Source organism: Petromyzon marinus, unplaced genomic scaffold, assembly GCF_048934315.1.
Source record: "Petromyzon marinus isolate PM22_M1 ecotype Great Lakes invasive population unplaced genomic scaffold, UKy_Petmar_22M1.pri1.0 PM_Scaffold_14, whole genome shotgun sequence".
Taxonomy (NCBI): Eukaryota; Metazoa; Chordata; class Hyperoartia; order Petromyzontiformes; family Petromyzontidae; genus Petromyzon; species Petromyzon marinus.
The window spans coordinates 2,073,355-2,087,377 of record NW_027423102.1 but is presented as its reverse complement, the minus strand read 5'-3'; the positions used below and the strand labels follow the sequence as shown (position 1 = coordinate 2,087,377).

Genomic DNA, 14,023 nt, shown 5'->3' with positions numbered 1-14,023 from the left:
AACCTGTCGCTCACCCAACCCCTCAGCCACCTACCTCCGTCTCAAGCCTCGTGCAGTCCAAGCTCCAGGAGGGCCTCCTCGAACCCGCCGAGGTTGGGTCCCGTGTACGTGCCCTCGTGGCCCCGCACGCTCACGCGCACACGGGGTCGCGCGTTTGTTCTCGCCACGCGAACCTCGGCCGTTATCTCCCACCCGAGTCCCCGCCCACTGGGACCCCATTAGGGTCCCCGTCGGGGGGAACAATGAGGTGTCCATCCGCTGTGTCTCCTCCCCTCTCGACCCCGCTAGGACCCCCTGCGCCGCTCACGATATCCCCCCAGGAGGACCCTGTCCCTCCTGTTTCCATCTCGCGGGGTCGCCTCTCCGCACTCCCGCGCTTCAGCAGGCTCAGTGCTTGCACCACCATGCGGTGATCCTCAGAACCTGCGGGGGTGGACGAGGGTGGGGGGGATCATCATCGTCAGCAGCAGATGCAGCATCATTATTATTATAAGCAGCTACAGCAAGTCGCAGCATCATAATCATCATCTGAATTACCACCACCACTAGCAGGAGCACTATCATCACCATCTTCAACTTGCCAAGCCATCATCATTACATCATCACCAGATTAATAGTTCTCTACCATCACCATGCGTAGAGACATTATCATTATAATCACTATCTCCTGCATATCCTAATCTCAACATAATTATCGTTAACATTATAATCAAGATCATATCGATCAACACACCGGTGTAAATTGTTCTAGTTGTATTCAATACAAATCAGTTAATATTTGCATCACTCGAACGTGCCACACCACTGCTCCACTCCCCGCTGCCCTTCTCCATCCTCCCCCTTGCTCCTTGGCCCCTTACCATCTGCCAACTGCCCCCTTGCTGCCCGGGCTCGTGGGTACCCTCTGAGGATTTGTATTCAGCTGTAATATCGAGGCTAGAATACATTTCCGCGTGATAAGCCACTTCGTTGAGTTATCATTTGTGATAGGCAGGTCGCTTCAGAGAAACATCTATATAGCTCAGTGAGCTTTACCGGGTAAAATACAAAATTGTTTAGTTTTTTTGTCTGATGGTAAGGTACCACGCAAACCACCACCATCATGACTGCTGTCAGGCTCCGTAGAGCAGGGTGCGTGTTTGTTGTCATCGTCTACAAGAGCTACACGTGGCAAACCGGGGGTGCTGTCGCATGGCTCGGCGATTGCGCATTTGCAGAATTAATCTGGCAAGGGTCACATGATCAGAAAAGGGGCAGTCCAGCAACATGAACCCTTGCACTGTGCCGCTCCCCACACCTGCAACCAACCAGCGTGGTGAAGTATGGTCAAATACACCGCAACGATCCGCTAGGTTGTGGCGGTCCCCATACAGCAGCGGAATCGTGAAAGGGCCATAGCGTGGTCGCACATCCATCGTCCCACGTGATACCACCTGCGGGGCACGCCTCGCAACGCTCAGGTGAGCGTTACCTGCACTCGCTTCCTGCCGGATAGCTTCAACCACCTGCCAGCCATCGTATCCCGAGGGGAGGTCGGGTCGCTTCATTTGCTCGTCGCTCCACAATTGGAAGTTCCTGGCAAAGGTGCGCGAGGTGGATGAGCTGGAGTCCTGTCTGTGAGCGTGTGGGTTTAGCACGCTGCGCTACAATGAATCCGGCGACCCGAGCTCGATTCCCGCTTACAGCCACCATCACCAGTGCGTCCTGGATCTCGAGAGGTCGGTTCAGCCTTAAATTAGTATCTGGTACGATGTGTACACATCGCAACTCGGGAGAAAAAGGCAGCTGAGGGTGGTCCCAGCCACCCACACAGAACATTTGTGAAACCCAGAGATTATGCGTGAAACACGTGCAGATCATTAGAAAAACAGGCAAATATCTTGTGTGATATCAAATATGGATCATGCGTAAAACACATACCGATCATACGCAAGAAACACACACTCAGGCAATGTATGAAAACACACTCATATGCTTCTGTAGGATACGTTGGTTCAGCAGATGTACAGGGTGATGGATTACAATGTTAAGTTTTTTTTTAAATGGCGATGAAGAATATTGTCCATTCATTTGCAGTCCAGCCGTACGCTCATTCATTCACGTGCTATCTTTTCGTCTATGCATCGGTCAATCCGCAAGTCAATTATGCAAGAGGACTCAGTCCCCCCCTGCCCCGCCCCCCTCTGCAAGTAGTAGCAGCTCCCTGCACCACCCAGCTAACCCCACACTGCATGCCGCGTTCTGCGCGATGCCTCAAGTTCAAGGTCGTGTGGGTGACACATTACCATGGTGATTATTTGAAATGTAACTTTTTATTTTACCAGGTAAGTGAGCCATATAGCTCTTTTTAAGAAGCTATCTGGTCACAAATGTTAGTTTTAACGGAGTGGCTCATCTTGTGGAAATTTATAGCAGTAAAATACTCTAAACCAGGGGTCTCAACTCGCGGCCCGCAGGCCAATTGTGGCCCGCGGAACGATATTTTGTGGCCCACTATTTGGCATCAATTTTTTTTTTATTATTATATTTTTTCCCATAGCTCAGGCTCGTGACAGCTTCCGGTGTTTGTTGACAAGTTAGCCAACGCGAATTAGCAACGTTAGTCACTTGGTTGAAACGTGATTCCGGAGTGACACCAAGTGGAAGGAAAATATATCCTGTCACTCAGTGCAAGGTACAGAGGACTTAGGAAGTGGGCGGACTCAACAAGTGTAATCAGTCACCTAATAAAGACAACAGAGTGTTGCAATAGGAAAGGTCAAATAATTACATGGATAGCAAATAGCATGAGATGGGTGGCAAGAACAAAAGCCAAATGTTGGTTAGAACCTGAATATTATAAAGAAGTTATAGATTATTATTACAAGAGAAACAAAGAAAAGGAAAAAGGACAGATATTTGCAATCACAAAAGAAAATCATTTACCAAGAACAATTTAATCAAAAAGAGCAAGAAATTAAAAGATATAAAACATGAGACAATGCACTTGATGTTAAGAATTAAGACAGGTGGAGTAACATGGACACCAGAGTTAGCTCAATGGCATCCAGAGAGATTCGGTAGAGCAGAAGGATATGTAGGATGTAAACAAAAAGAAAAAAATCTAGATCACTTTATTTATGAATGTGAAAGGTATAAACACCTGAGAGAGAACACGATTGATGAATTTAATAATGATAAGAAAAACGAAGTGCTCAAAAAAAGCATGAACAATGATAAAGTTTTCAAATACCTCTCAGAATATATAGAAAGGGCATACTAAATAAGATCCCAAAAACTCAGGTATTGGGATAAAAACATGTAAATATATCACCCCCACCTTCCCTGAGCTTTCCAGGATGCTCAAGCGGACCATGTGCCTTTTTGGGAGCACATATCTGTGTGAAAAGCTCTTTTGCACCATGAACTTTAATAAGTCAAAGTACAGGTCCAAACTTACTGATGAGCATTTCAAGCCATACTGAGGGTCTCAATTGCTTCCTCCCTCAAGCCAAATGTGGCTCAGCTGTGTAAGAAGAGGAAGCGCTGCCAGGTCTCTGGAAGCATGGAGTAGGTAAGAGAAGCCTATGTTCTGAAGAACCGTTCATGTTCTGAACTGTTATTAATAAAGATTGAGAAGATTGGATCAGTTGCACTTTTTTTTGGAATACTTGATGCGGCCCAGCCTCACCCAGACTCTACCTCCAGCGGCCCCCAGGTAAGTTGAGTTTGAGACTCCTGCTCTGAACGCATGTTTCTAAATATGGAGGGAAAAACTGGAAGACCTGGAGAACAATCCACGCGACCACGGGAGAGAGAGAGAGACATGCAAACTCCAAATATACAGGCGTCAGGGTCCGGATCGAACCCACGACCTCTTGCATACCAGGTGAAGGAGTTAACATCCCACCACCGCGGCACCCTTATGTACCAGGTTACACAGTCACGGACTCAAATGAAGACACAGTCCCTTCATTTAACAGTCTGTTCGATAAATAAGTTCTGTTAGCGAGCACCTATTAAGGCTAGCATGCCACACGAGGGGGTGGGTGGTCAGTTTTACCCAGGATAGCCCTACTGGCTCTTTTCAGGAGGGTTCTACCACATTTCCCAGCAATGATTACTAGGCACAGTATATTCCAACTGGGTAATTTGCGGGCAATTGTATTTAATTCGGTTAATCTGGTCCATGACGCTGGGATCTTCAACGTCCACTGAAGCAGACGGCACATGGTGCCTTTGCGGTGAACACGCCTGTAGCATTAAACAGGGCGGCCGCTGGATTCAAACCGCGAACATCTACGACAAGCGGCACACGTACAACTGCTACAGACACACGCCGAGTGTGTAATCACTCAATATGTGAGTGATTACACGCAACATTGTTGTGTGATTAAACACAACGTTGTTGTGTGTGTAATCACACACAAAAATATTGATGAGACGCAACGAAGTTGTGTTGAGTGTAATCACAAACAACAACGTTGTGTTGAGTGTAATCACTCAAAACGACATTGTGTTGAGTGTAATCACTCACAACGACGTTGTGTTGAGTGTAATTACACACAACGACGTTGTGTTTAGTGTAATCACTAACAACGACGTTGTGTTTAGTGTAATCACTAACAACGACGTTGTGTTTAGTGTAATCACTAACAACGACGTTGTGTTGAGTGTAATCACTTACAACAACAACGTTGTGTTGAGTGTAATCACAGGCAACAATGTTGATGACACACAGCGTCCAACAGAGGGCGTCGTAGTCGTGCCATGGGGAGGTGGCGAGTGATGAACGCCACTGCGGCGCCGCAAAGAGATCAGAGCCGTGATATTTATTTGTACACTGGAGGAGGAATCCGATGAGCTACGAAGTTCTTTATCACAAACGTCCAGCGTCTTGGCCGTCACGACAGAACGAGGCCGATAAACGTGGAGGTATAAATGAGGGTGATGCTAAGTCGGTGTGCCGTGCCCTAAGTGAGGTTGCCATGGCCGGGTGTGTTGGCCGTGTCAGGAGCGGGTGAGGAGGACGAGGCAAGGGGTGAGGAGGACGAGGTGAAGGGTAAGAAGAACGAGGTCAGGAGGTGAGGGGTGAGGACGAGATGAGGTGTGAGGAGGACGAGATGAGGTGTGAGGAGGACGAGGAGAGGGGTGAGGAGAACGAGTGAAGAGAACGAGGGGTGAGGAGGACGAGGGGTGAGGAGGACGAGGGGTGAGGAGGACGATGGGTGAGGAGGACGAGGGGTGAGGAGGACGAGGGGTGAGGAGGACGAGGGGTGAGGAGGACGAGGGGTGAGGAGGATGAGGGGTGAGAAGGATGAGTCGAGGGGTGAGGAGGACGAGGTGAGGGGTGAGGAAGACGAGCTGAGGGGTGAGGAGGACGAGGGGTGAGGAGGACGAGCTGAGGGGTAAAGCGGATGAGCTGAGGGGTGAGGAAGACGAGGTGATGGGTGAGGATGAGGTGAGGGGTGTGGACGAGGTGAAAGGTCAAGCGGACGACGTGATGGGTGAGGACGAGGTGAGGAAGACGAGCTGAGGGGTGAGGAGGACGAGGTGAGGAGGACGAGGGGTGAAGAGGACGAGCAGAGGAGGACGAGGTGAGGGGTGAGGAGGACGAGGTGAGGGGTGAGGAGGACGAGGTGAGGGTGAGGAGGATGAGCTGAGGGGTAAAGATGACGAGGCAAGGGGTGAGGAGGACGAGGCGAGGACGAGGTGAGGGGTGAGGAGGACGAAGTGAGGGGTGAGTACGAGGCGAGGGGTGAGGAGAACGAGGGGTGAGGAGGACGAGGCGAGGGGTGAGGAGGAGGCGAGGGGTGAGAACGAGGGTTGAGGAGGACGAGGCAATGGGTGAGGAGGACGAGGCGATGGGTGAGGAGGACGAGGTGATGGGTGAGGGGACGAGGTGAGGAGAGCGAGGGGTTAGAGAAGGACGAGGTGAGGGTGATGAGCTAAGGGGTAAAGATGACGAGGGCGAGGACGAGGTGAGGGGTGAGGAGGACGAAGTGAGGGCGAGGTGAGGGGTGAGGAATACGAGCTGAGGGATGAGAAGGACGAGGTGAGGGGTGAGGAGGACGAGGGGTGAGGAGGACGAGGCGAGGGGTGAGGAGGAGGCGAGGGGTGAAAACGAGGGTTGAGGAGGACGAGGCAATGGGTGAGGAGGACGAGGTGATGGGTGAGGAGGACGAGGTGATGGGTGAGGACGAGGTGAGGAGAGCGAGGGGTTAGAAAAGGACGAGGTGAGGGTGAGGAGGATGAGCTAAGGGGTAAAGATAACGAGGCAAGGGGTAAAGATGACGAGGCGAGGACGAGGTGAGGGGTGAGGAGGACGAAGTGAGGGCGAGGTGACGGGTGAGGAATACGAGCTGAGGGATGAGAAGGACGAGGTGAGGGGTGAGGAGGATGAGGCGACCCGAGCTCGAGTCCCGCTTACAGCCACCATCACCACTGCGTCCTGGATCTCGAGAGGTCGGTTCAGCCTTAAATTAGTATCTGGTACGATGTGTACACATCGCAAATCGGGAGAAAAAGGCAGCTGAGGGTGGTCCCGGCCACCCACACAGAACATTTGTGAAACCCAGAGATTATGCGTGAAACACGTGCAGATCATTAGAAAAACAGGCAAATATCTTGCGTGATATCAAATATGGATCATGCGTAAAACACATACCGATCATACGCAAGAAACACACACTCAGGCAATGTATGAAAACACACTCATATGCTGTAGGATACGTTGGTTCAGCAGATGTACAGGGTGATGGATTACAATGTTAAGTTTTTTTTAAATGGCGATGAAGAATATTGTCCATTCATTTGCAGTCCAGCCGTACACTCATTCATTCACGTGCTATCTTTTCGTCTATGCATCGGTCAATCCGCAAGTCAATTATGCAAGAGGACTCAGTCCCCCCCTGCCCCGCCCCCCTCTGCAAGTAGTAGCAGCTCCCTGCACCACCCAGCTAACCCCACACTGCATGCCGCGTTCTGCGCGATGCCTCAAGTTCAAGGTCGTGTGGGTGACACATTACCGTGGTGATTATTTGAAATGTAACTTTTTATTTTACCAGGAAAGTGAGCCATATAGCTCTTTTTAAGAAGCGATCTGGTCACAAATGTTAGTTTTAACGGAGTGGCTCATCTTGTGGAAATTTATAGCAGTAAAATACTCTAAACCAGGGGTCTCAACTCGCGGCCCGCAGGCCAATTGTGGCCCGCGGAACGATATTTTGTGGCCCACTATTTGACATCAATTTTTTATTTATTTTTTACTTATTATATTTTTTTACCATAGCTCAGGCTCGTGACAGCTTCCGGTGTTTGTTGACAAGTTAGCCAACGCGAATTAGCAACGTTAGTCACTTGGTTGAAACGTGATTCCGGAGTGACACCAAGTGGAAGGAAAATATATCCTGTCACTCAGTGCAAGGTACAGAGGACTTAGGAAGTGGGTGGACTCAACAAGTGTAATCAGTCACCTAATAAAGACAACAGAGTGTTGCAATAGGAAAGGGAAAATAATTACATGGATAGCAAATAGCATGAGATGGGTGGCAAGAACAAAAGCCAAATGTTGGTTAGAACCTGAATATTATAAAGAAGTTATAGATTATTATTACAAGAGAAACAAAGAAAAGGAAAAAGGACAGATATTTGCAATCGCAAAAGAAAATCATTTACCAAGAACAATTTAATCAAAAAGAGCAAGAAATTAAAAGATATAAAACATGAGACAATGCACTTGATGTTAAGAATTAAGACAGGTGGAGTAACATGGACACCAGAGTTAGCTCAATGGCATCCAGAGAGATTCGGTAGAGCAGAAGGATATGTAGGATGTAAACAAAAAGAAAAAAATCTAGATCACTTTATTTATGAATGTGAAAGGTATAAACACCTGAGAGAGAACACGATTGATGAATTTAATAATGATAAGAAAAACGAAGTGCTCAAAAAAAGCATGAACAATGATAAAGTTTTCAAATACCTCTCAGAATATATAGAAAGGGCATACTAAATAAGATCCCAAATACTCAGGCATTGGGATAAAAACATGTAAATATATCACCCCCACCTTCCCTGAGCTTTCCAGGATGTTCAAGCGGACCATGTGCCTTTTTGGGAGCACATATCTGTGTGAAAAGCTCTTTTGCACCATGAACTTTAATAAGTCAAAGTACAGGTCCAAACTTACTGATGAGCATTTCAAGCCATACTGAGGGTCTCAATTGCTTCCTCCCTCAAGCCAAATGTGGCTCAGCTGTGTAAGAAGAGGAAGCGCTGCCAGGTCTCTGGAAGCATGGAGTAGGTAAGAGAAGCCTATGTTCTGAAGAACCGTTCATGTTCTGAACTGTTATTAATAAAGATTGAGAAGATTGGATTACTTGCACTTTTTTTGTAATACTTGATGCGGCCCAGCCTCACCCAGACTCTACCTCCAGCGGCCCCCAAGTTGAGTTTGAGACTCCTGCTCTGAACGCATGTTTCTAAATATGGAGGGGAAAACTGGAAGACCTGGAGAACAATCCACGCGACCACGGGAGAGAGAGAGACATGCAAACTCCAAATATACAGGCGTCAGGGTCCGGATCGACCACACGACCTCTTGCATACCAGGTGAAGGAGTTAACATCCCACCACCGTGGCACCCTTATGTACCAGGTCACACAGTCACGGACTCAAATGAAGACACAGTCCCTTCATTTAACAGTCTGTTCGATAAATACGTGCTGTTAGCGAGCACCTATTAAGGCTAGCATGCCACACGAGGGGGTGGGTGGTCAGTTTTACCCAGGATAGCCCTACTGGCTCTTTTCAGGAGGGTTCTACCACATTTCCCAGCAATGATTACTAGGCACAGTATATTCCAACTGGGTAATTTGCGGGCAATTGTATTTAATTCGGTTAATCTGGTCCATGACGCTGGGATCTTCAACGTCCACTGAAGCAGACGGCACATGGTGCCTTTGCGGTGAACACGCCTGTAGCATTAAACAGGGCGGCCGCTGGATTCAAACCGCGAACATCTACGACAAGCGGCACACGTACAACAGCTACAGACACACGCCGAGTGTGTAATCACTCAATATGTGAGTGATTACACGCAACATTGTTGTGTGATTAAACACAACGTTGTTGTGTGTGTAATCACACACAAAAATATTGATGAGACGCAACGACGTTGTGTTGAGTGTAATCACAAACAACAACGTTGTGTTGAGTGTAATCACTCAAAACGACATTGTGTTGAGTGTAATCACTCACAACGACGTTGTGTTGAGTGTAATTACACACAACGACGTTCTGTTTAGTGTAATCACTAACAACGACGTTGTGTTTAGTGTAATCACTAACAACGACGTTGTGTTTAGTGTAATCACTAACAACGACGTTGTGTTGAGTGTAATCACTTACAACAACAACGTTGTGTTGAGTGTAATCACAGGCAACAATGTTGATGACACACATCGTCCAACAGAGGGCGTCGTAGTCGTGCCATGGGGAGGTGGCGAGTGATGAACGCCACTGCGGCGCCGCAAAGAGATCAGAGCCGTGATATTTATTTGTACACTGGAGGAGGAATCCGATGAGCTACGAAGTTCTTTATCACAAACGTCCAGCGTCTTGGCCGTCACGACAGAACGAGGCCGATAAACGTGGAGGTATAAATGAGGGTGATGCTAAGTCGGTGTGCCGTGCCCTAAGTGAGGTTGCCATGGGCGTGTGTGTTGGCCGTGTCAGGAGCGGGTGAGGAGGACGAGGCAAGGGGTGAGGAGGACGAGGTGAAGGGTAAGAAGAACGAGGTCAGGAGGTGAGGGGTGAGGACGAGATGAGGTGTGAGGAGGACGAGATGAGGTGTGAGGAGGACGAGGAGAGGGGTGAGGAGAACGAGTGAAGAGAACGAGGGGTGAGGAGGACGAGGGGTGAGGAGGACGAGGGGTGAGGAGGACGAGGGGTGAGGAGGACGAGGGGTGAGGAGGACGAGGGGTGAGGAGGACGAGGGGTGAGGAGGACGAGGGGTGAGGAGGACGATGGGTGAGAAAGATGAGGCGAGGGGTGAGGAGGACGAGGGGTGAGGAGGACGAGGGGTGAGGAGGATGAGGGGTGAGAAGGACGAGTCGAGGGGTGAGGAGGACGAAGGGTGAGGAGGACGAGGGGTGAGGAGGATGAGGGGTGAGAAGGACGAGTCGAGGGGTGAGGAGGACGAGGTGAGGGGTGAGGAAGACGAGCTGAGGGGTGAGGAGGACGAGGGGTGAGGAGGACGAGCTGAGGGGTAAAGCGGATGAGCTGAGGGGTGAGGAAGACGAGGTGATGGGTGAGGATGAGGTGAGGGGTGTGGACGAGGTGAGGAAGACGAGCTGAGGGGTGAGGAGGACGAGGTGAGGAGGACGAGGGGTGAAGAGGACGAGCAGAGGAGGACGAGGTGAGGGGTGAGGAGGACGAGGTGAGGGTGAGGAGGATGAGCTGAGGGGTAAAGATGACGAGGCAAGGGGTGAGGAGGACGAGGCGAGGACGAGGTGAGGGGTGAGGAGGACGAAGTGAGGGGTGAGTACGAGGCGAGGGGTGAGGAGAACGAGGGGTGAGGAGAACGAGGGGTGAGGAGGACGAGGCGAGGGGTGAGGAGGAGGCGAGGGATGAGAACGAGGGTTGAGGAGGACGAGGCAATGGGTGAGGAGGACGAGGTGATGGGTGAGGGGACGAGGTGAGGAGAGCGAGGGGTTAGAGAAGGACGAGGTGAGGGTGAGGAGGATGAGCTAAGGGGCAAAGATGACGAGGACGAGGTGAGGGGTGAGGAGGTGAGGGGTGAGGAGGACGAGGGGTGAGGAGGACGAGGCGAGGGGTGAGGAGGAGGCGAGGGGTGAGAACGAGGGTTGAGGAGGACGAGGCAATGGGTGAGGAGGACGAGGTGATGGGTGAGGAGGACGAGGTGATGGGTGAGGACGAGGTGAGGAAAGCGAGGGGTTAGAGAAGGACGAGGTGAGGGTGAGGAGGATGAGCTAAGGGGTAAAGATGACGAGGCAAGGGGTAAAGATGACGAGGCGAGGACGAGGTGAGGGGTGAGGAGGACGAAGTGAGAGCGAGGTGAGGGGTGAGGAATACGAGCTGAGGGATGAGAAGGACGAGGTGAGGGGTGAGGAGGACGAGGGATGAGAAGGACGAGGTGAGGGGTGAGGAGGACGAGGCGACCCGAGCTCGAGTCCCGCTTACAGCCACCATCACCACTGCGTCCTGGATCTCGAGAGGTCGGTTCAGCCTTAAATTAGTATCTGGTACGATGTGTACAGATCGCAACTCGGGAGAAAAAGGCAGCTGAGGGTGGTCCCGGCCACCCACACAGAACATTTGTGAAACCCAGAGATTATGCGTGAAACATGTGCAGATCATTAGAAAAACAGGCAAATATCTTGTGTGATATAAAATATGGATCATGCGTAAAACACATACCGATCATACGCAAGAAACACACACTCAGGCAATGTATGAAAACACACTCATATGCTGCTGTAGGATACGTTGGTTCAGCAGATGTACAGGGTGATGGATTACAATGTTAAGTTTTTTTAAAATGGCGATGAAGAATATTGTCTATTCATTTGCAGTCCAGCCGTACACTCATTCATTCACGTGCTATCTTTTCGTCTATGCATCGGTCAATCCGCAAGTCAATTATGCAAGAGGACTCAGTCCCCCCCTGCCCCGCCCCCCTCTGCAAGTAGTAGCAGCTCCCTGCACCACCCAGCTAACCCCACACTGCATGCCGCGTTCTGCGCGATGCCTCAAGTTCAAGGTCGTGTGGGTGACACATTACCGTGGTGATTATTTGAAATGTAACTTTTTATTTTACCAGGTAAGTGAGCCATATAGCTCTTTTTAAGAAGCGATCTGGTCACAAATGTTAGTTTTAACGGAGTGGCTCATCTTGTGGAAATTTATAGCAGTAAAATACTCTAAACCAGGGGTCTCAAACTCGCGGCCCGCAGGCCAATTGTGGCCCGCGGAACGATATTTTGTGGCCCACTATTTGACATCAATTTTTTATTTATTTTTTACTTATTATATTTTTTTACCATAGCTCAGGCTCGTGACAGCTTCCGGTGTTTGTTGACAAGTTAGCCAACGCGAATTAGCAACGTTAGTCACTTGGTTGAAACGTGATTCCGGAGTGACACCAAGTGGAAGGAAAATATATCCTGTCACTCAGTGCAAGGTACAGAGGACTTAGGAAGTGGGTGGACTCAACAAGTGTAATCAGTCACCTAATAAAGACAACAGAGTGTTGCAATAGGAAAGGGAAAATAATTACATGGATAGCAAATAGCATGAGATGGGTGGCAAGAACAAAAGCCAAATGTTGGTTAGAACCTGAATATTATAAAGAAGTTATAGATTATTATTACAAGAGAAACAAAGAAAAGGAAAAAGGACAGATATTTGCAATCGCAAAAGAAAATCATTTACCAAGAACAATTTAATCAAAAAGAGCAAGAAATTAAAAGATATAAAACATGAGACAATGCACTTGATGTTAAGAATTAAGACAGGTGGAGTAACATGGACACCAGAGTTAGCTCAATGGCATCCAGAGAGATTCGGTAGAGCAGAAGGATATGTAGGATGTAAACAAAAAGAAAAAAATCTAGATCACTTTATTTATGAATGTGAAAGGTATAAACACCTGAGAGAGAACACGATTGATGAATTTAATAATGATAAGAAAAACGAAGTGCTCAAAAAAAGCATGAACAATGATAAAGTTTTCAAATACCTCTCAGAATATATAGAAAGGGCATACTAAATAAGATCCCAAATACTCAGGTATTGGGATAAAAACATGTAAATATATCACCCCCACCTTCCCTGAGCTTTCCAGGATGTTCAAGCGGACCATGTGCCTTTTTGGGAGCACATATCTGTGTGAAAAGCTCTTTTGCACCATGAACTTTAATAAGTCAAAGTACAGGTCCAAACTTACTGATGAGCATTTCAAGCCATACTGAGGGTCTCAATTGCTTCCTCCCTCAAGCCAAATGTGGCTCAGCTGTGTAAGAAGAGGAAGCGCTGCCAGGTCTCTGGAAGCATGGAGTAGGTAAGAGAAGCCTATGTTCTGAAGAACCGTTCATGTTCTGAACTGTTATTAATAAAGATTGAGAAGATTGGATCAGTTGCACTTTTTTTTGGAATACTTGATGCGGCCCAGCCTCACCCAGACTCTACCTCCAGCGGCCCCCAGGTAAGTTGAGTTTGAGACTCCTGCTCTGAACGCATGTTTCTAAATATGGAGGGAAAAACTGGAAGACCTGGAGAACAATCCACGCGACCACGGGAGAGAGAGAGAGACATGCAAACTCCAAATATACAGGCGTCAGGGTCCGGATCGAACACACGACCTCTTGCATACCAGGTGAAGGAGTTAACTTCCCACCACCGCGGCACCCTTATGTACCAGGTTACACAGTCACGGACTCAAATGAAGACACAGTCCCTTCATTTAACAGTCTGTTCGATAAATAAGTTCTGTTAGCGAGCACCTATTAAGGATAGCATGCCACACGAGGGGGTGGGTGGTCAGTTTTACCCAGGATAGCCCTACTGGCTCTTTTCAGGAGGGTTCTACCACATTTCCCAGCAATGATTACTAGGCACAGTATATTCCAACTGGGTAATTTGCGGGCAATTGTATTTAATTCGGTTAATCTGGTCCATGACGCTGGGATCTTCAACGTCCACTGAAGCAGACGGCACATGGTGTCTTTGCGGTGAACACGCCTGTAGCATTAAACAGGGCGGCCGCTGGATTCAAACCGCGAACATCTACGACAAGCGGCACACGTACAACTGCTACAGACACACGCCGAGTGTGTAATCACTCAATATGTGAGTGATTACACGCAACATTGTTGTGTGATTAAACACACAACGTTGTTGTGTGTGTAATCACACGCAAAAATATTTATGAGACGCAACGACGTTGTGTTGAGTGTAATCACAAACAACAACGTTGTGTTGAGTGTAATCACAAACAACGACGTTGTGTTTAGTGTAATCA

At 48.7% G+C, this 14,023-nt stretch overlaps 1 long non-coding RNA gene across 2 annotated transcripts in view; it reads right to left on the bottom strand.

Moving 5' to 3' along the window:
• Nucleotides 1-14,023, bottom strand: part of LOC142922680 (uncharacterized) — a 70,633-nt gene that overhangs the window by 13,738 nt on the left and 42,872 nt on the right. The window contains exons 1-2 of one of the 2 annotated variants that reach the window (XR_012940230.1): nt 1,472-1,571; nt 35-423 (exon numbers count right to left, since the gene is read on the bottom strand). The exons of the other annotated variant lie outside the window; for it this stretch is intronic. This is a non-coding gene — a long non-coding RNA (uncharacterized LOC142922680). Of the gene's footprint in view, nt 1-34; nt 424-1,471; nt 1,572-14,023 lie in introns of those variants that run through there. 2 annotated transcript variants of the gene reach the window in all.